The 22256-nt window shown below is 40.7% G+C and overlaps 2 protein-coding genes across 2 annotated transcripts in view; one reads left to right on the plus strand and one right to left on the minus strand.

Moving 5' to 3' along the window:
* LOC145944878 (protein turtle) overlaps positions 1-22256 on the minus strand; it is a 247977-nt gene that overhangs the window by 220114 nt on the left and 5607 nt on the right. The window contains exons 3-4 of the mRNA XM_083053508.1: positions 15544-15818; positions 15361-15402 (exon numbers count right to left, since the gene is read on the minus strand). The gene's annotated coding sequence lies outside the window, so the exon portion shown is untranslated. The remainder of the gene's footprint in view (positions 1-15360; positions 15403-15543; positions 15819-22256) is intronic.
* The window catches only part of LOC145944884 (uncharacterized), a 219505-nt gene that overhangs the window by 195298 nt on the left and 1951 nt on the right, over positions 1-22256 (plus strand). The window lies entirely within an intron of this gene.

The raw sequence follows: 22256 nt of genomic DNA on the forward strand, positions 1-22256 counted from the left end.
TATGAAGCGGAACCCCCGGACCGATTACAAATTCAAACGATTATCAAAGACCAGGCGCAATAATCTTCGATATCCGAACAAGCCCTTCTTGTTATCGTGATGGAAACGTCGATATTCGAGCACCTGCCGCGTATAATCTCTGTCAAATCTGCTTCAACCATTTGAAATGTAATCACATTTGAACAGTCTCGGTGTGTAACAATCGATCGATCACGCACGGCGAAAAGATTTGCGGTCAGTCGTTGGTCATTGTTATGGCTCGCGTCAATGCCCGCAATTTAGTTTCTATTAGCGTATGCGTATAACATTAAATGCGCGCGCGAGCGAGCGCTTATTCGATAATGGGGAAGCGCGTCGGCAAATAAACTTTGGTCGCGATGCAGGTATCGTAATCAATGTAATATTGAAGAGTGCTACCGAGTGTCCAATCTGTCAAAATTATTGTAATGATGTTCGCGCCACATTCTCGCGTAATGCCGCATAAACCGCCGTATCGAGGACTATATCGGATAATTGACTATCGATCTACTCGCGCCGACCATGCTTTCGCAGCATAATTCTTTCGCAATCGCGACCGTAAAAAAAAAAAGAATGAAACTCTGAATCCTATCCGTGACTCGCACACGAATATCATTCTTCGTTTGCGGCCAGTAATCTTTAACAAGGGTTAATGACGCGAGAAGGGGCATAAATAAATGATTGAGCAGACGAATCGTCTGTTAACGAGGGGAGATGAATTCTGTCACATCTGGCAGTCAAACTATGAATCAACGTGCGAGGCCTGTCTTTATTTCATTTACGATTCGACCACTGAGAAGGTCGACTGTGCCATCGCGAAGCAAGAGACGAATGAAGGAAACTGGGGATTGAGGGATAAATTGAGGGCGGACTCGGGGAGGGAAAGAAGAAGCTAACCGAGAGAAGAGTGAAAGGGAGAAACGACCGCCGGGGGCAGGAACTGCGGTGTCCGTTTTGGCCTTTATTAGTGCCAGCGTCGTTGGCAACGCGATGCTAAAAGTGTCAGCTTCGAGCCGCGCTTGATGGAAACAAACCGCGAAAGGGGAGATGAGCGAGACGAGGATTTTCGCAACATCATCGCGCGCATAAATCCGTACCGGCAGCTTTTTAATCGCCCGAATTTGGCGATATCCCGCACGCACCGATCGGGAAGGAAAAAGGAAGAGGAAGAAAAAGCTAATCTATGGGCGATCCGCTCGAAATGGATCGAATTCCGCGGCGAATTCGCGCGATGCGAAGCTGTCATTCGCGCGTAATTAACTGTCCTGTCGAGCTTGGCCGCGATTCAAATTGAATTGACTATCGTTATGCATCAGGGTAAGGGGAATGAGAGAGGGTGGTGGTTGACGGGAAGAGAGGGACGCGTGATGGCGCGATGGCGGTGACGGTGGTGTAGGCGATTCATTCGATTTCCGGCTCGATCGGCCCGGGGAGCCGAAGGCGTGACTGAAAAATATCCCACGGCTGATAATTACGGCCGGCTTTCGCAATTATATACCCCGAAAATGTCCGGCGTACCGCCAGAAATTTATACGCGCGTCGCACAGCCAACGTATATCGACGCGAGAAAAGCGTCCCATTGTTTCCAGCCGCGATTCTATACCATTATTTTATTTATTTACGCATAATCAACTCAAGCGCGCGGTCGAAGGCTAATTCGAAAAACGAACGAATTATGCGCGATATATCCTCGCATCACGTTCGTCAATAATTTTTGCGATACTGCGCGCATAGTCCTCGTTGCAATCAATGAATACTTTAGAACTGCCATACATGTACAAAATTCTTTCTCATTTTCATTAAAAAAGATATTGAAGCACACAGTAAAGAATTTTTATAATATGATTCAATATCCCTGTAAAATCTGTCCAAAAAATTAAAATGCGATAAAAATGCAATTAATAATAATAAGCCAATAATTAAGGAATACCTAATTGTTTCAGCATGAAATCGAAACACGATAATGTTTTTAATTTTTTTAATATTTTTTTCTCCCCTACGATATTGGATGAACGATGGATCGTTAACCACAAAGTACTTAGTCAGGCAGCGACACTGGTATTATGCGCGTAATAACCCGTGAATACCGCGCTTGATGACTCGAAATCGAAAACTTAGCCGCAACTTTAAAGAGACCGCGCGAACGAGAGAACGACGGAGGAACGTTCGCAAAATGAAATCGCAAACTTCTGCCGCGTATGCGTACACCGATAATGCATTGTCCCGTTTATAATGGCAATTTACCGAGCGTATCAAACCCGAAGCCCAAAGTTCCGCCGATCGAGGTTCATCTAAGCGCGTCACCTTGAGGTTCTTTGTTCAATCTTGCGCCTCTAAACGCTATATAAGAGTATTCGCTAGTTGTTACGCGTGCCACTATTTATCATTCCACTTTGATTCCGTAGACAGCATCTCTTTGCGCCTTTTGACCTGACTCGAGAGTGCTGCGTTCTGATTGTGCGCATCGTCTTTGAATTAATCTCGATTCGAAGGAAGCTGCTAAATGGATCGCCGCGATCGCAACTTCTCGACGATTAATCTCCCTTCGTTCCCTGAATACTACTCTTCGTAATTCGCGTGAAGGACGAAAAAAATCGATACTGATAAGTACTTTAATAATTGCAATCTTCGTTGCTGCAGCAGAGTCGCGCTTATTCAATCTGTTTAGCGAACGTATAGTAAATATATAGAAAACGCGCCTCTCTCATCGGCGGGAATCCCGATGTTAAGCCAGGATTGAAACTGGAAATAATTTCGAGCTGAGCCGAGGTTTCGATATTATACGCGCACGTACAGGAAGATGATCCCATTTTCATCCCCGCGGCCTCGATAATCGTTCAACTGCGACACGGAATTCACGAGTGTCGCAATGCCGGTACGACGCTTTGCGGGACAGATGGCATTTCGAAGTTTGCCGCAACTGCAACTCACCGCTTACCCTATACGGCCCGTCCTTCGCGATTGCGGGTCGGGTCGTGACTTCGATCGCAGACAAACTGGAAACTGAATTAGGAATCCCGCGAATAGTTGCCATGATTAATAGACACACGGTCCAAATTATCCACTCATCCGGTGCGCGAAACACTAAGGCTGCTACCAAACGCACTTACATATTCTCTTGCTTGCACCTGATCGCCACGAGGATTTCCGATTGATCGCTCGCGTTGATACCGGCGCGATCAATCGATCGTTCAGTCTATTAAATTCATCTGCAGAGCGTATGTGTATTTCCGTATCGTCGGAATTAACGAGCAAATGTATTTCACTAACATTGCTCCTGGCAGCAAAGTGGGAATCACAAATTTGCAAATCTATACTGTAATTAATCTGCTTTTTAAATGCTGTTTTTGCGAAATACGAATTGAAATTGTGAAACACGACTGAAAACGCAAGCGTTTCGCGAACCAGACTTTCAATCCTATCGCATTCTGCATTTTGTGCGAGATAAGCTATCGACCCGATCGTGCTCATTCATTTAAAATCACCAAGTTTTATACGATGCGCAATCGGTTTTTCCGATTCGAAAATAAAAAAATAATTGTTGCATCCACGTTCGCGCAAATAATGACATGCGCGAATCTCGCGTATCTTCGTAGCCAGATGCGCAACGTTCACGAGTTTATTGTTATTACGCAAACAACCCTGGCGACCCGGGTGTATTTATCGACGGATTAGCGATTCCATTGCCCAAGCTTTTCTGCTTCGAAGCACCGGGATGTATAACGGAAGTTACGCCGCGGTTCGTCGGTCGGCTTTCGTTCACGCGAATCATTCAGAGTAAAATTGAACGGAGCCAATGAAAGGCCTAGAGAATACGTATTAATTAACGAGGCATTTCGCCGATAGCGTCAAAAGAGGATTTGATTTAGAGGCAAATCTGCAGGATCGCGGACTGCGCAATATCTCATGCAAGTGAATCTGATTAATTAAATTTACCGGAATACAGACGCAATTCCCGTCTCTTTAACGGGGCATTCGTACGAACTATACGTGACTCTAAAGTCAATCTTTGACAAGACATGAAGCAGTTTGGAAACATTTGAACATTTGAACATTTTGGAAACATTGAAACCTATAATTTGCAATTTGTTTCAACTATCATAATAGGTTAATATTTAATTTTAAAAAACAATAGTAATATAATAACGTTTAATTATTATTATTTATAGAAGATTATAAACGCGCAGAGCAAAATTATTTCAGCACATTAGTCTCAAATATTTCAATTTACATATATAATTTAAGTTCTTTAATTTTTTTAAAAATTAATTAATGTTTAAAAATATTTCAATATATCTTTGAATTATAGTTACAAATAAATTAATGCCTATCATAAATTATGTCGCAAAAGTCTCAGTTAAAAGGCTAAAGGCTTCTCCTCCTCTCTCTTCTCCTCTTTTATGGCACATTTCTCATTATACCAATACCGATAACTACCCAGATCGTATCATATCGTAGCGCTTCGAGGAACATGTATTGTACACGCGTGTCTCGATTGCGGACGCAATCGAAAGTATCTTCTTCCGCTTGTCTTGTATCTTGAAATATTTTCGATTAGCGGTATCATGTACAAGAATCTTGAAGACGTTATTACAAAACAGCCTGTACAATACAAACGCGATACATACAAGAGACTCGAAGATCTTCACATGTTTGTAAGCGTTTACGTAAGCGTGAACGGTATATTAGGACATATAAGCGGCAGCCTATCTAGACGTGTGAGTTTAGATACGCCGTTGCGCACGACGACGTCAAAGTCAACTCCAAATTTCATGGATCCCGCTGTAATCTAATGGCTACGGATTGAGTTTACGATGCGGAGAAGATAGGCGACGAGATAGATTTAGTGGCGTCACACGCATATAACTAGACGAAAACACGATAGTATGCTCATGGATTCATGGCGCAGCTTATTCAATGCGGTTTCGATCAACATCGATTTTTTATAACATTTTTATAATGCTTTAATGAGCATTCATTCATTTTTTTGTGCATTTATTTTATTTAATTAATTAAAGCATTATATATATTATGCTTTACTTATATATATTTATTAATTATATCTAATGTTTTAATTAAACAAAATAATATAAATTAAATTAAATTAAATAAATGCACAAAAAAACAAATGTCCATTAAAGCATTATAAAAATATCGATCATGTTGATGAGAACTGCATTTATTTTATTTAATTAATTAAAGCATTATATATATTATGCTTTACTTATATATATTTATTAATTATATCTAATGTTTTAATTAAACAAAATAATATAAATTAAATTAAATTAAATAAATGCACAAAAAAACAAATGTCCATTAAAGCATTATAAAAATATCGATCATGTTGATGAGAACTGCATTAAATTGGATCAAATTAGTCGTTAAATAACTTTGTCCAATTTGGTTAAAATGCGATATATCTTCCTCTTTGCCAATCTGTCTAGAGGCAAGTTTGAGAAGTGATAGGCAAAGTGGAGAGCGCAATATAAATAGATAATGGGCCTAAATGAAGTGCAGAATATTTCACACTAGTTGAATTCACGAGGGATGCACGGTGGTCGTGATAGTTCCAGGTCATGTTTACGAGATTCGAGAACTCGTTTCAGCGCGCGTGAGAGCGCGAAAAGAGCCGACTCTTTTATAAAACTTAATTTTCCGGATAATTTTACCATTTGTTACCGCCTCTTTCGTCTTACACATTACAGTCATAATTTACAGTCGTCGTGCAGTCGGGCGTTAATGGAAATTTTAGGTACCGTCTCCTCTCTATCTTCCGCGCTTCCTTCCACCCTTTTTTTTTTTTTTTTTCGTCATCGCAGATTTAAGAGGGACGTTTAACGTTTTACACGGTCTGAAACTTTGGAAAAGGCGCATTAAAGACGTGCCAAAGAAAGAGTACGTAAATATCCAGTCGAAATTTACATAATTTATATCGCGATCCCCCACGGAAGCAGTCTACGTCTAATCCTTGTTCTATATCGCCGTAACAAGAAGTAAGAATAGAAGCGGCAAGTGCACTTTCCCGACGCATTATATGTACAACGATATATTCTCTCCTCCCGCCCGATTACCGTCACTTATAGGAATATTGAGAGACTCCGTGTACTTAGTACCACTCGGGTAACGTCGTTTGCCTTGCAGAAAATAAGCAAACAAGCAGTACTCAGACCCCAGCGTCTACCGTAACAATCTCAAAACAGCTCCGTAATAGGAAGCCGGCGATGTTGCACAGAGCAGCATCAGTGAATCCCTCTCTCTCTCTCTCTCTCTTTCTCTCTAAAAATGTTTCGCGAGAGAAAGTTGCGCAGCTCAACCGGAAGTATCGCCGCGGGGGATCTCGGATAGAATCATGAGGTGGGGTGTACCTCCTATATAGTCAGATCTCGTTTGCGTTGTCCGAACGCACCTGCGACAGCATCGAGCAATGTCTTCGAAGAAAGAGAAATTGAGAAAACGCCCGCGGTGACTACTTAATTTCTAACGTAAATTTCTTACAGGCGAGGATCGATTAATCCGCTCGATCTTCGAGATGTTCAATTATCTGATACGCGTATCGCGCGCGCGCCTCGGTCGGGGGCGGATAAATAAGCGCGGACCAGGCACCCATTAATCTTCCTTAACCGGTACCGAAAGTTTCCTCGCTGGAGCTTCCAGACCGTAAATGCGCGAGTGTTAAAATAACAATCTATACGTCGCGTCTAACATCTTGCGTCGACGTTCACGAGTATGATCAATAGTTTCGCGCGAGACGGCCGTTTTTCCGCACGTAATCCAATCCGAGATAGAGAATCGTGCTGAAATCAAGATCGATTCCAGTCGTAGAAGTCGCCGTCACGACTAGGCTAACGCTCCTGAGAACCGGAAACATACACACGAAATGCGCGCGCTTGTGTCCGGACAGAATCGTGCGGAGGGACCCCCGCGGGAAATAGCCCCGACCCGGCCGAAGTTACCTCGAGATTCCCGGTTGCGGTAATGCAGTTTGGCAGTTGTGCAGTTGTAACGAGGGCTCTATAGCGTCGCGTTACGCGCCCGCCGTCCCTTGGACGTGGCAACGTATACGTGCTGTTGTAGCGTGGTCATTGTATGGCCCGGTCGCGCATGTCGTATTTGTACTACTAATCCCCGTAACCCTAACAAATTCGCAAGTGTATGTACCGAATGCTCTAATCAGGGCCACGCAAACAACGACTACCTTGAACACTGTGCTGGTGTTTCCTACCAAGTAATGCGGCGAAACGCACAATTAGCTTCTCCGTCATCGCCATTTGGCTTCCTGTCCGTTCCAGAGAGAAAGCATCATTCCCAGGATAATATTATAAGGGCAATCAAATCTTAGATTTCCGTAATTAACATAATGCGTTAGTTCGCAGAGTTCAACTGACGCGATTCTATCGCAAGATAAAATCAAATTGGATATCATTTTCATAATCGCTCAGAATTTTTTTTTTTTTTTTTTTTGTTTACTGGAGAAGATATAATAATAACTATTATTATTTTATAAATAATAATAATTTGTCAATAACCGTTATATGGGGAGGAAATATAATAATAATAATTATTATTATAAATAATAACAATTTGTCGATAATCGTTGGTTTGCGAGAGAATGCGATTGGTATGTTTTCAAGACACTTGCACTCGCGTTGCCAGAATGCCGTATGCACTGTACATCGAATGCCTGTGATGAAACATTCTGGCGTCGTTAGTACGCCAACAAAGCGCTTCAGTAGCTATCCAATAATTTTACAAATTTGCTGCATTCCTGAGAACCACCAGCGCCGAAACTCGTGTCGCGGTTTCCCATTTACCTCTAACATACAGAGGATCGATGTAACGGCGTTATATTATTATTGTATGGCAATTGTGTCATACAGAGACTCGATAGCAATATCGATATTACTGCGTGACAACCGCGACAATCTCTTTTTTTCTCGTCTAGCTTGACAGTTCGAGTATACAATGCGAGTCGGACTAGGCAAGGTGTGAGCTGTCGAATCGGATGAAATTAGATGCCCATAAATAGGAATAAGTAGTCGCTCGAATGCTGTTCTACGACCATGCATACACGTTCCGATCGAGCGGAACTTTGGATTGTGTCTCAGACCTTGCGTGGACCGGCTCTCTTCAGTAGAGGCAATACAGTAGACAGCGAAGACAGGCAATGATCGATGGGATTGGTAAGGCGCCTATTGTGACGCTACCGCATCGAAGCGGCGTTCGCTAATGTTTCTTTTTGTCTCTGCGATGGACACCGCTGCACATTCACGAACTGACGAGAAACCTAGGAAACTAATCAGCAAAATTGCCTGCGACATTTTATCGCTAATGATCCGATGATCGAGCGAATTTCAATAATAATTATACGTGTTACTTGGATTAACAGAAGGTTCTGTGTGAGTTTCATAGAAAGATATTACATTAATACATGTATTACTTATTTAATTTATGCAAGAATAAAAGTAAAAAGAATTGTATAAGTGAGTAATAAAGAAGATTGAAATAATTGCAATAATTGCAAGTAAATGTTATGAAGGGCGAACCATGAATTTCTGAAACTAGGTCAAAGAGAGGCCTTCAAAATTACCGTAAGTCAAATCATATGCGTTCTTCTCTCGCCAAGTTTTGACAACGGATTCGGAATGTAAATATCGGACGAAGATGCATTCGCTTGTACGTCGTGACGGCGTAACAAATGGCGCATTCGCCAAGGACGAGAACGAAAATGGACTTGCTATTATAAATGTATGAGTTCAAAAGTTCCGGTATGGCTGCACCCTAGGAAATGAGCGAATGTCCTTTGCGACAGGACGAGAAGTCTCCGTTCCGCTGGAGCGCAATGTCATCGTGAGCTTACGTCACCATGACGTACGTGAATCCGCGACGAAATTCCAACCAGTTTACGGCATAAATCTGATTTTTCCATGAACATGGACACACACACACATACTTTCTCTTTCTCTCTCTCTCTCTCTCTTTTTCTCTCTCGATGCGCACGCTCGACGGGTGCGGGAGTGTGTACGAGTTGGCATTAACAGGAGAATAAATTATCCTATTCGGCACGAACCCTTCATAACTCAGTAGCAAAATTAGCATAAGATCAATATTGCTTTTTCACCGACGACCACTGACGGCGCTCGGGTCCGATGCTCCACGTACCCATTCGACCGATTTATGTTAAACAAAACGAGAAATGTATTAAATTACTATTCTGAAAATTGTCAATCGCATTGGATTTATTTTATGTCGCGTATTTTAATTTTTATGTATGTTTCATACGTTATATGCGCCTGAATTTTATGTTAGACAATATTTACAAATATAATTTTTTAATTTTATATAAAAATTTTTAATAATTATAATATTGTATGTTTGATTTAATTAAAAATATAATATATAATATAAATATATATAATATAATATATAATAAAAATATAATATATAATAATCGACGTCAAGAACAGACGAACGTATAAATTTGGACCAATTAGACATGCATAAAAACTGCACAAAAATTTCATCATAACGCAGACTGTAAAATAATATTCATTGTTTTCAGTAATTAAAGCTTTTAATTTTTCGTATGAATTAGTTGGACTTTAATTGGCCTTTGAAATCATCATAGAATTGTACGCTTCGAGTACATATTTCATATTGCACTGTTACTGCTTGCATTATGAATAATATCGGTATTTCAGCCTCTTTTCTCCCGGTAGTCAGATTGTGCACGTTCCAGGAGAGCGATTCGCTTCTCGATTGCTCCATGACGGAGACAAGTTGTCGAAGAAGCAGTGGAACGAATCAACGTTAATTGAAGCAAAAATGGGGCGCGTGTTTACTTCAACTTCAACAAAATTATAAAAGAGTTGCATTAAACGAAAAATATTTCATTAATAATTAATCTTGAAAATTATTCTGCTTAAATTTAATGCATTCCAATTAGCAGCATTTTTGCCTTCTAAATTTATGTTTTTATAAATTGTAATTTATATCAGTATAACATGCTCCCATTATCTCCTGCAGCGCATATTATATGAAGAGGTCCGCGCAGACGTAGACAGAAAATAAAGTATGTAATACAAAAAGAAATGCAACGGTGTTTTTCAAGATTACGCAAAACTCTATGTAACTGCGAGTGTTTATATCGCGCGCACTACGTATATACAATCCATGCGTGTACCCATATTCGAGAGAGGAATCATGACAGACGCGGAGAGAGAAAAAGAAAAATAGAGAACGGAAAAGGAGGGAGAGTTACCAGTCTTGGCATGAAGCAAGAGAGAGGAAAAGAGAAAGAAAGAGAGTGAGAGAAGGAAAGAGAGAGAGAGAATAAACGCGAGTAAGTATGTATTTTGTAGTAGACCGTGCTCCTCCCCTCTATCCCTCAACGTGACCGGTTGTGCCCTCGGAATGAAACGCCGAGGTCAATGCTTTCCGTCCAAGGCTAAAGGACCGGGAGAGCCGAGGCTCGAGTAGGTACTCGGATACCGCGAGTACATGTGGCGTCCAATGTCGGAGCAGCGAGAGAAGCAAGGCAAGGCAAGGCAAGAAGGAGGAACCAACCTTGCCAGAGCTCTCCTCTTTACCTCGCTTACAACTTGCCTCACTTCTCCTTCGCCCAGGCTTCTCAGAGGCTAAACGAGTCTCTCGCTCTCACCACCGAAAGCCTCTCTTACATGCGCCACGCTGTCGCGGTTGCAAGGAATCGGATTTCACGTCCCACGATACCGTCCGGAGGAGACCGGGCGTAGAGATCTTGGGTAGTTGGATTGCATTTGTCGAGTCGCAAAATGCAACGTGTTTGAGTTTCCACTAGATGACTAGATCGTACGCTATGACATCGGGAATCGAGTTTGCACTGCAACGTCGTATCCCCCCTGGCTGATCCTCGTGGTTGATGGTAATGCGACTGAAAATTTACTCCGAGACACATCCTGAATTCCACGGTGTTTTGAATATCAAGGGCGGAAGATTGATCGAATTTTAACAGTAACAACGTCCGACAGATTATTTCGGAGATGTATCACGCGAAAAACGATATCGATCGATATTAATCTTTTGACATCTCTACCTACGTCGCACTCTACCTGCCTCGAGCTGGCAAGAACTGCGAAGTATCATTCCGCGAAATTGCAACCAATACGAAAGTCGCGAGATGAAGGGATAGCGTGCTGTTCTTGTTTTACGCTGCTCGCACAGCCGCTCCGCTTTCAGGACCATAACTTGTTACAACTGGACATTTTACGGCTGAAAACTAAAAGATTAAGAAGGGACTTCACGATTGGAACGGCAGAACGAGGGCGCATTGTTTCTCGAGGTTTCTCGCTAGCAAGAAATTAGATTTCGAACACTGGCAAACGGCCGCGTGTAAGAAGACTTCTGCCGAGAGAACGCGTTGCACCGAAGTAACTGCTCATTTTTATATTTATCACATTTCAGATTAAAACAGATTAAATTTTAGAAGAGCTAGAGCACACCGTCGAGCGAAAATCTCCAAAGCTGGTCGCAGCCAATATAATATCGGTTGATTTTAATTTTTAATAACTATAGATGTGAGAAAATCTACTTTGCGCTAATTATTCTCTATCGTCACGAAATAAAGAGATAATTTCTACGTGTCTTTAAAATCAAAGTCAATGAAAAATGCATGAAATTCATAGATTTCAATCCGCGCTTTAAATGTAATTGTTGGCGATAAAATTGCCGACACCGAAAAGGCAGGCTTGTCGAAAATTATTCTCCTCGGATAACTGTCGTGAGCAATCTCCCAGGTAAATTAAGGAACGCCTCGCTGTAAAAGAATAACGTCCGATAGCGGCGCCAGCGCTCCGGCATATTCAACCGCGGAAATAACGATTAATGGATATGATTAAAACCAAGAAAACGCTTCCGTTACCGCGCCCGATCTTCAAGGAAATCGATTTTTGAAATTAGGATATAATAGCATTTTTTCTAATATCATTCGCGCGCATAGAAAATGTGAAATTTGCGCGTTTAAACGAAAAAATAGCTAACGAAATAAAAATTGATAGGACACAAATGCATCGAATATATATAAATATATTATTACATCTAAATAATTCATCGGTACATGTATTCGAAGAAAACAATCAGTTAATTGATTAACGTTAAATATTTCTCTATAATGCAAATGGACTTTATATCCGAAAATTATTTTTAAAACCTGCCAAAGAATTATAGTCTTTCGCTTTTTTTCTCATTGATATTTATGACGCGTTAAATCTATTCGTATCGAGCTCTCGTAGGTCATATAAATATTCATTTGCTGTAACAAATTCGATTTCCTCACGGCAATAACCGAGAAACGAACAGAACACTGTTTCAGGAAAATTTTGAGATCATCTGACTGACATCTTCGTCGGAATATTTAACGACATAATACCGATATTATGACTATGAGATATTATGATTTCTGTAGTTTTGCAAGCTGATGATACTGGACGTACATATACTTGTAATGAATATTTTTAACCATTTATTATATTCGAATCTGCTTCGAGAAGAGAGATGACAGAAATAATGTATAAAAATAAATAATATAATTTTATCCGAGAAAAACAAAATGGATTAAATCAATTTCAAGTTCTTATTAAATTATAATACTTTTAGAGATGAAATTTATATATTTTGAGAAAAGGGAGAGAAGAGAGAGAAAGGGAGAGAGAGAGAGCATGTGTGTGTGTGTGTGGCAGAATTATTAGCAACGACACTTTACAGTGGAACATTACTGAACTTGGTTGGCAAAAACAATACGCCGCGCTTAATCCGCGCAAGTTCCAAATCCATGGATAGCTGGAGCTATCCTACGAGCTGGAGTCGCGAGCACAACGTTTAAACGGCTCGGCCTGACTAGCGATAATTTAGCCAAGGCAAGGACCTACCTACTTACGTAAGGAAAGTGAACGAGGTATATCGTCGAAAACGCCTAAAGCTAGATACGAGGATGGCGGAGAAACTTTGCCACCGTCGTCGTCGTCGGCAGTTCGCGGAGAGACGCGCGTGTCTCCCCTAAACATTTCGGCCAAGTACTTTAAGTTTAACACGACGAGGACAAGTTTACGAACTTTAACTTATTTGTTTCCGTGCCGGATTACTGGTTAAACGGTCCCGGTCGCAAGCTAATACGAGGCCGCATGCCCCGTGCGAAAGGCGCGTGATCGCCGATACCGAGCGACTGCCGCAATTTCGTCGACCGTGCCGTGTTAAAGGCTAAAGAAACTTCGGAGCTAACCGACACCTCTCTTGTAAACGGCAGAAAAAGCGTTGTAAAAGTCGACGTGCCGCGAATACCGTATAAGAGCGATCGCGTTTTCCATTGGACTTCTTGACGGTAACGATTATCGCCCTTTACGCCGCCTTATCGCACGTGTGATTTGCGACGATAGGTTTGCCGCGATGGACCATAACATTTGCAGGAGATAATAAAAGAAATATGAAAATTGCTGGCGATAAGAGGATTACGGTTATCTTGAATGTGTGGTCTCAGTTATTTACATCGGCTAATCCGCTTGGGCAACCACTTAGAGAGTAACGTCCTTTTGGGAAATATTAGAGAAAATTCATTCTCGAGATATTATATATTAAGAATGTCAGAGTTAAGACTAAGTAACATTTAAGTATGTCTCTTGCATATTACATCCAAGCATCAGAGAAAATTTCCCTACTCTTTCTTCTATATTTTTTAATATAATTTGATTTATTCAATACAAAAAAGTTATTATATCAATTATCACACTTTCGAGTGCGCAATAGTAAAATTTAAAAAATCATGTTAATAATATCCAGAGCATTCATAAAGATCGGTATTTTAAAAATTAGAATAGAATTATTCATTGCCAAGTAAATTTCGCATTTAAAATAACAAGAGCGAGTATTTTTTGCCTTTAATCGCATTTTAAGCGTCAGCTTGCACCGGATTTCCTTAGCGCGAATTTGTGCAAGTGTGTGTGTGTGTGTGTCAAGTTCTATATATTTCTGAACAGAGAGAGCTTGATTGAATAACCGATCAACTGGCAGGACTGACGCAGTTATGCACACATGTATGCATGTTAGAAACTTGTTTAGCGCTCTCTGCCCCTCGGGACTAAAATTCTATGATGACGTCGGCTGCTGCAGTCGATGCTCCAGACATGTAAATTCATGCCAGTCGATACGCATCCTATATATCGCAACACAATTCCGCTTAACTCAGCCGCCATTTTATAACCGCACGTGTCTTCGAACGAGCAGAGAGTAAAGGCTCATTAAACTTTTCGTTCAATCTTTGTCGGAGAATACAATTTCGCGAAAAATTGTAATGTTAATTTATCGATTGTAAATTAATTGTAAATTATCCCTTTCTAAAAAAAAAAGCATGTTACTGACATTGTGTCGCTTTCCGCGATGCTGATTTGCTATCTTGATTCGCGTTCTGCGTTATATTTATAGCATCGAGCAGCTGTCATCGCGAGGGTCAGCAGTTTGACAGTTTGTCCAAAATAAAATTAAATAAAATAATATTATATTTTAAATAATATTTTATAATACTTTAAACTCTCGATTAATATTTTTGACAGTTATCAGCTGATTTCTGTCAAAAAATATTAATCGCGGATAAAGTATTATAACATATTATATTACTTACAAAATATTATTATTTTTATTATAATAATATGTTGTAAAAAATATAATATGTTATATACTTATAAAGAAATCAGCTGATAACTGTCAAAAATATTAATCGAATTTAAAGTATTAAAACATATTATTTAAAACAGATTATTATTATTCTCTCGATGCTATGAATATAATGCACAACGCGAATCGAGACAGTCAATAAGCATCGCGGAAAAGATGCAACGATACAATTGCGAGAATCGACTTAACATGCTTTTTTAGAAAGGGATGTTATAATACTTTCAATTCAATTAATATTTTTGACAATTATCAGATTCTGATTTCTGTTAAAAATATTAATCGCGGATAAGATATTATAACATATTATTTAAAACAGATTACTATTTTAATATTTTCAACATATTATTATTTTAAAATTTAATTAGCAAACAACGCTTTATTATCAACTAATTTCTATCAAAAAATATTAATAAAGCGTTAATTTGCTAATTAAATTTTAAAATAATAATATATGTGTGAAGCTGGCGTATAATTTCGTGGAAACTCATAAATAATTAAGAGTTCTGGCTTTATCTTCAATAGTAGTAAAATAAAGCCAGAACTCTTAATTATTTATGAGTTTCCACGAAGTGAGAGGCCAGCTTCATACACCCCCATTATCGCTATAGAAAAATGTTATAAAATAAACAATTTCTCACTCACCGATACGTGCAATAGCGGAGTCGTAGTACACAGCACATTGATCTGAAAACAAAATATTCAAATTATGTATATATACATGTGTGTGGGTGGGTGTGTGTGTGAATGTATACAGGGTATTTTGAAAGTCTAGAAACGGTCGAATATTTCAATGCAGTTTAAAAAGAAATGTTTTTATTTTCATACCTCGCAGTTGCCCCGTTGTCGCCCGATGCCTCCCTGGGCCTCCTCCTCCTCTCTTGGTCCATGGTAGCACTCACGACACTCGCGAAAACACGAATAATTACGATCGCCCGACACTTTACACGGCACTCCCGACGCGCGAAACTTTACACGGCACTCCCGACGCGACGCGTGAATCGCACGCGTATTTCGCGTACATTGCGCAATGAGAAAAAACGATCGAATCAACGTCCGTTCGACACTCGTGAATCGCGCGCGCAGCTTATCAGCAATGCTACCTGTAACAAATAAAATAAAATAAAATATTACTATTTTAATTTTTACAACATATTATTATTTTAAAATTTAATTAACAAATTTTCGCTTTATTAATATTTTTGACAGTTATCAGCTGATTTCTGTCAAAAAATATTAATCAAGAATAAGATATTATGACATATTATTTACAACATATTACTATTTTAATTTTTTACCATATTATTATTTTAAAATTTAATTAGCAAATTAACGCTTTAATTTGCTAATTAAATTTTAAAATAATAATATGGTAAAAAATTAAAATAGTAATATGTTGTAAATAATATGTCATATTATTCAATTTTAATTAGCAAATTAAAGCTGATTTCTTGAAAAAATATTAGTCGAGTTTAAACAAACTTTATATTCTTTTTTTTTTAATATCATTCTTTTTAACACAAAATCGAGAATGGTGCGCGCGTAGCGCGCGCTTGTATTGTTCCAGTTAATTATAAATTTTCGAGATATAAATAATGAAATTCGTATTAATATATAATAATCTGTCATTAGAAAAATGAAAAGAGAAAGTCGCGTAATATAACTGTAAAGATGAAATTAAATGATTATTTAATGAATTTATAATTTAAACATGGGATAAACCGATAATCGCAAAAATTTATTTTAAACTTTTATCCCGCGCAGTCTTTTCTCCCGACAAAATCGAAATCAAGTTTCAAAGATATCGTGCTAAGATCGCAAATGAAAGTTATCAATTTCCAATAGGAAGATTAATATCAAATGTCGAGCGATGTAATACATTACATTGTTCGAGACGAGAAGTCATTGATATATCTTGCTCCTTTGCTCCGCGGTGCTATAAATAACAAACTGCCGATATAATCGAGTCGGGCGATATTCCACAAAATTAGAAAAAGTTCTATATAGGGGAAAAAAAGTCTACTCTTAATACAACTCATCGATCGTCGTTTAACCCATCCCTTCGCTTCTTCCCGACACCATCGACGTTTTTCCTTCCTCCGTATGCGAAGTATACCTGATACACCAAAGAATGCACAATGCAATCAGTGCGATGATGTGAGCCAGACCAAATTATCGTCATCGCGATAAGCCAATCAGATATCGTTCGCCAAGGCCAGCTGTGATCGAGACTCCTTTAATAGCTTCCGGCTGGAGACACCACCAATATGAACTGGATCGAAGAATTTCCTAATATCCAAGCATCGATCGCTGGTGACGGCTATTTACTTTATATACTTCCACCTTCGTTTTTCCCATCCTCCTCATTTTACCGGGCTTAGAAGGCGAGAAAGGGAACGACAGAGGACGACGATCTTCTGGTTCCTCCATCTCCCGCTTTCGCCTTTCAAAATCTTATACTTATATAGCAACTACGTTAACGGGAAGCCAATCTGAAACCTCTCTCCCGCCCCCCTCCTCGCGGTGTAATGAAGGCTAATTAGAAAATTTTCCGATGGCACCGCCGCCGCACACCCCCGCGAAATTAATCGACTCCCGCGTTCAAACCCCGGATAAGCGAATCTCCGATAACACGTATTGCCGGTTGGTAATAAAGTTCGATGGGTTCGAGCACGGGCGACGCGTTTGTTACTTTTTCTTTTCAGGGCTCTTAAATCCCATTTAACCGGGCGCTTCCTCTTATATACCTCGAGTTGAGTCCTCGATCCAAGATCCATCGGTAGCGTCTCGACGCGGATTTCCGTACGACGAAGCTGACTGAGACGGAGATGAGAGCGGTGGCGAACGCCGTGATATTCAATTATACGCAAATTAAATTTTCCGCTGCATGAACGAATTATTATCGATCTCAAGGATATCCCTCGTCCGAGGATTATCGATAAGGGAAATTTTCGATCATTTACTAATTGTGAGATTTTTATCCGCGACGCGCCCCGGATGTACCAACTAAATTGATATCACGAGAGACGTCGGGGTGCGTCGCTTTAACGCGAATTATAATTTGAATGAAAGTAATACTGTGTAATGTAACGCAAAACGCAACGCGCATACCGCGGAGCGAGGGATTAAATTAATAACTCCACCCGTATTGTGTATGCGGTCATGGCTCGTATGAAAATCTCCTTCCCCGCTGCGAGAAAGGCTGCGTTTAATGTTTTATTTATATCTGCGTCAAATTGCTTGCGCATAATGAGCGTTGGCTTGTCCCGCATGAAACCGCGTTGCGCAAACGAGTTTTTCATCACAGCGAGATATAAAGTACTTAACGGCAGAAAACGGGTCCGGAAAGTCGATGTCTCTCTCTCAACGAAAGGGGACATCGCTACCTCCTTTCAATGCAGAAATTAACGTACCTTGGCTAATGCCTATTTTTGCGGAGCGATTTCTTTTTTTTTTTTTCCTCCTCGCGGAACATTTTCCCACCGTGGACAAAAAAAAAGAACATTTACCGCTTCGTTTCGTCGTTAAACCGCCTGCACACGGCACGCGAGTCTCGCGATGAAAATTGCATTATGTTCGCTGGGTTGACCCTATTCGGAAAGTGGACGCGCGCAGGATTATAGCAGCGGCGAGTAAAGACAGTTAATTCTACGTCAATTAATATTGACTCTCGTTTCATGTTCGAAAGGATCCTTTCGCTAGCATGTTCCGCACCATATCCCGCATTCGAAAGATAACATTTATAATTACCTTCCACTCATCACCGCTCTCGCAGAACTTCCTGCACATCTGGCATACCTCTGTTATTAATACCTAGCTTATTAGTATCGTTCGATCATCGTAATACAATTTGCTGCGTAAACTATCTCGTTGTTAAGAATAATCGTGGTATCGGAGAGAACTATGTTATTTAAAGATATCGAGAAAAAAAGTATCAAAAAAACACGTGCAAATTGCAAGATGAAAAATTTTTAAAAGGGGTAGTTTTGCTTATATATACTATTTTAATGTTTAAGGTGCCTGCATATGTACATCCACAGTATGTTGTGTCGCGAATCGCGAACTATGTTGGATCGCGTCGTACATCTCAAGTGACCCAATTTGGAGAGTGCGACCGAACGAACCGAGCCTGGGCGACGCCTAATAAGGTATGAAGAGACGTACCGAGGAATATATGGCGAGGTGCGCGCGCGGGGAATAAACACGTGGCCCGCATATCTGTCAGCACGTGTCCGTTTGCGCGGGTGGCGTGCAGTATGCATAACACGCAGTATATAGCGAACTAGCGCCTATCCGTCGGGCGACGCGGTGCAACGTGCTCGTCGCGTCGTCGTCGCCTTCATCGTCATCGTCGGCCGCATATGTATATTCAGGCTGCTCGACTAGACGCCGGGTAAATTAGACCATTTGGCCCGCTCCATTATTGAGGGAAACCTCGCGGAACGAAGCGGCTGCGAGCTCGTAATGCGCGACCGGTGCATTCGCAACTCCGTGACTCCTCGGTTTTCGCAAAGTTCGACCGAGGGGTCCGCGCGAGGGGTTTAGAGCCGATTCGACAGTACTGCTTGGAACAAGACGGTCCTACGAGGACAGTAAAATGTGCAGTCTCTTCAAACTTTGTCGGAACATGCAACGCGTTGATGTATGCAGATATGAATTCTGAGTATATTTTTCACGTGGAGATATCTAAATAAAAAAACGAAATGTATGCATATAATTACAGTAATGTTTGCCTATTTTTATTTTAAAAAATCAAATTGTAAAGCTTCAGATTTTCATTGCAGCAACATCATTCCCTTGCAAATTTGCCGTAATCAGCGCCTAGTAGAATTTTAGAGAAGCGGACCGGAGAAATGTGTGTATATGAGCTTGGCAACAACACTCTGCATACATGCGTACATTTACGCAATGCGCGCTTATACCTCATTACCAGCGCAAAACAATTCGCGTACCAGCGAAAAGATAGAATCCGCAATTTTCCGCGTCGGCACAATAAGTCGCAATTTCAGCGCTTTGAAAGTTTGTCCGCCTCGTACGAAATCGTTGTCGTTGCCCGTCGACGCACGAGCGGGCTCATTCATCGCGCTATTACAATACTATCGCGATAGACGTGAAAACGCCGACCCTCACCGTCGCCATCCTCGCATTGTGCGAGAGGCGAAATGACGTGCTGGTAGCGCGATTTTACGCCGGAAACCGACCGGCGGCGACCGCTCGCCGCTTCCGGTCTGGTTCCTTGAATCAAAGGATATAATACCGGCCGATGTACCGTCCGCGTCGAATCGGTTCCTGCGCGCGTCACTTCGCAACGTTAATTACAGAACGGCGTGACCGCCCTTTCGTCGTCGCTAATGAGATGGCGAACTCGAACAGGAGAACATTGTTGCTCCGCTGCAACATTGAGCAGACTGATCCGATAAACGCGATGTCGTAATCATCAATCGCGTTTCTTCCTGATTGCCTGGTGATCGGGTAAACAAAGGGCATCAACTACAAATTAGCGCGAGGTTCCACCCCTTTTGATAGATTGCTATATGCAGTATAATTGTTCTCTCATATTTTTATTTATTTTGAGATATTATTGTATGTATATCTGCTTATAGATCAAACGAAATAACGATCAATTTCGCGGTATAAAAGAATATAATGATGCAAAAGCGGGCGGAGTAATCGCGCGCAATATTTCGCGAAACTCGTTCCCATTTTAAGCTACTTAACTTCAGTCGAGTATAGCCAGACTACCGGCGGTTGGCGAAAGACGGTAAGCGAGCCACCTAATTTCATATACAAAGAGCATCGAGAACGAAGGCTTCTCTGAATTTATAGTCGCGGAAAACAAGAGCTGAATACGGGGGCAGCGTATGCAGCCCCTTTTCTTTATTCGCGAGCGAGTTGCCTTATTCGACAGTATTCCGTTGCGGAGGCGAAGCGAGTCGCGCTCCTCGCGCGCCTTTAAACTCTCGCGCTAAATAAAGTCGAGGGACGTTTAATTTACATACATTTAACTCCCCTTGCTGCCTCTTCCTTCTCTCTCTCACTTCCTCCCTCCATCTATCTTCTGCCCTCGATTCACCGTTGGCAACGGCGTTCTCCTTCTCGTGCGGTCTGATCCACGGTATCTCGCGGTCATCCCTACCACCGACGACACCGACAACCATCCAACCCCTGGTCCAGGAACCCAGGCTTCGCGCGTCTCTTTTCTCTCGCTTGCTCTGCCTTTCGAAGCCTTCCATTGCCCTCCTCTTTCTCTCTCTCTTTCCCTCTACCCCTTTCTCTTTTTCTCCCCCGCGATTATTTTTCTCATCGCTCTTACCCTCTCCATTTCTCTTCGCCTTTCTGCATCAGCCATTCTCAGCTCTCTCTTTCTAACCCGAAAACTCGCTGACCCAATTTCCACCAAAACTGCATTGCGTGTGTGTCCTACCTGCCCACGATTGCACCTATCTATCCACCTACAATGCGTATTCGAAACTGCACGTTGCACCCTCCTTTCGTCCTGTGCCCGATATATATCGCCCCCGTGTATGCACGAGTACGACGCGCGCTACCCAATTCGCCTCTCGCAAACACGAGCAAAAAAATCTGCCGTTTCGTATCTCCGCTTGACGACAGACGGGACTTATCGTAAAAAAAAAAGCGAGAACTGGGGGTAATAACATAACATGGCAATAATACGAAACCGATAATACGACGTGGAAAAAGAGCGAGCTGACGAAAGACCGAAAGCATGTCACAAAATTAAATTTAAATTTTTTATTCGTCCGCCGAACGGCGAATTTTTTTTTATATTGTTTCAGCTTTTACCAAAAATACACTTTGCAGGAACCGTGTCGGATCGCGCTTTGCATCGCGCAATATTATACATTGATATAAAAGACACACGCGTATGTACACAGAATGAGAAAGAGAGAGAGACTATTGCGAATAATTTGTATGTTCATGTAATTATTCAACACTGAGTGTCGCTAATACTATGTGATTGTTTGACTCATTCCCATAAATGTTTATTTACTAACAACAAATTTTATAACATATATCAATATTTTTAAATTTACAATGAAATCTATAAATATACATTGTATAGAAGATAGTGATTAATATCGGAAAGTCATATAATTCATCAATGCATAAATCGTTTCAAACTCTATTATATATAATTAATTATATATAATGACGGACAGTAAATGTCAAATACAATATAAGTTTTTAAATATTAATATACGTTCTGGATACACACGCGAGTTCTCTCGCATATTCCTAACATAAACCTAAAATTTCCTACGTACAAGCTAGCGTTTCCGTTGGATCGACATTATGTAACGCTACAGAGTTTGTAAGACGATCTCATATACACGACGACGGCCAAGTACCTGGTATTCTAAAACAAAACCGGTCTTCGTTGTTTGGGAAACTCAAGTCTCAGCGTTATCTCGTGGTTATTATTAATAGTGCCACGTTAGCAAGTTTTAATAATACTACAAGTGTAAGGTAAATACCGGTATTCTTTATGTCATTAGTATACTGAAAATAACTTTTGTCAG

Source organism: Prenolepis imparis, unplaced genomic scaffold (genome assembly GCF_030444845.1).
Source record: "Prenolepis imparis isolate NDT839.2.m4 unplaced genomic scaffold, iyPreImpa1.0 SCAF_13, whole genome shotgun sequence".
Lineage (NCBI taxonomy): Eukaryota > Metazoa > Arthropoda > Insecta > Hymenoptera > Formicidae > Prenolepis > Prenolepis imparis.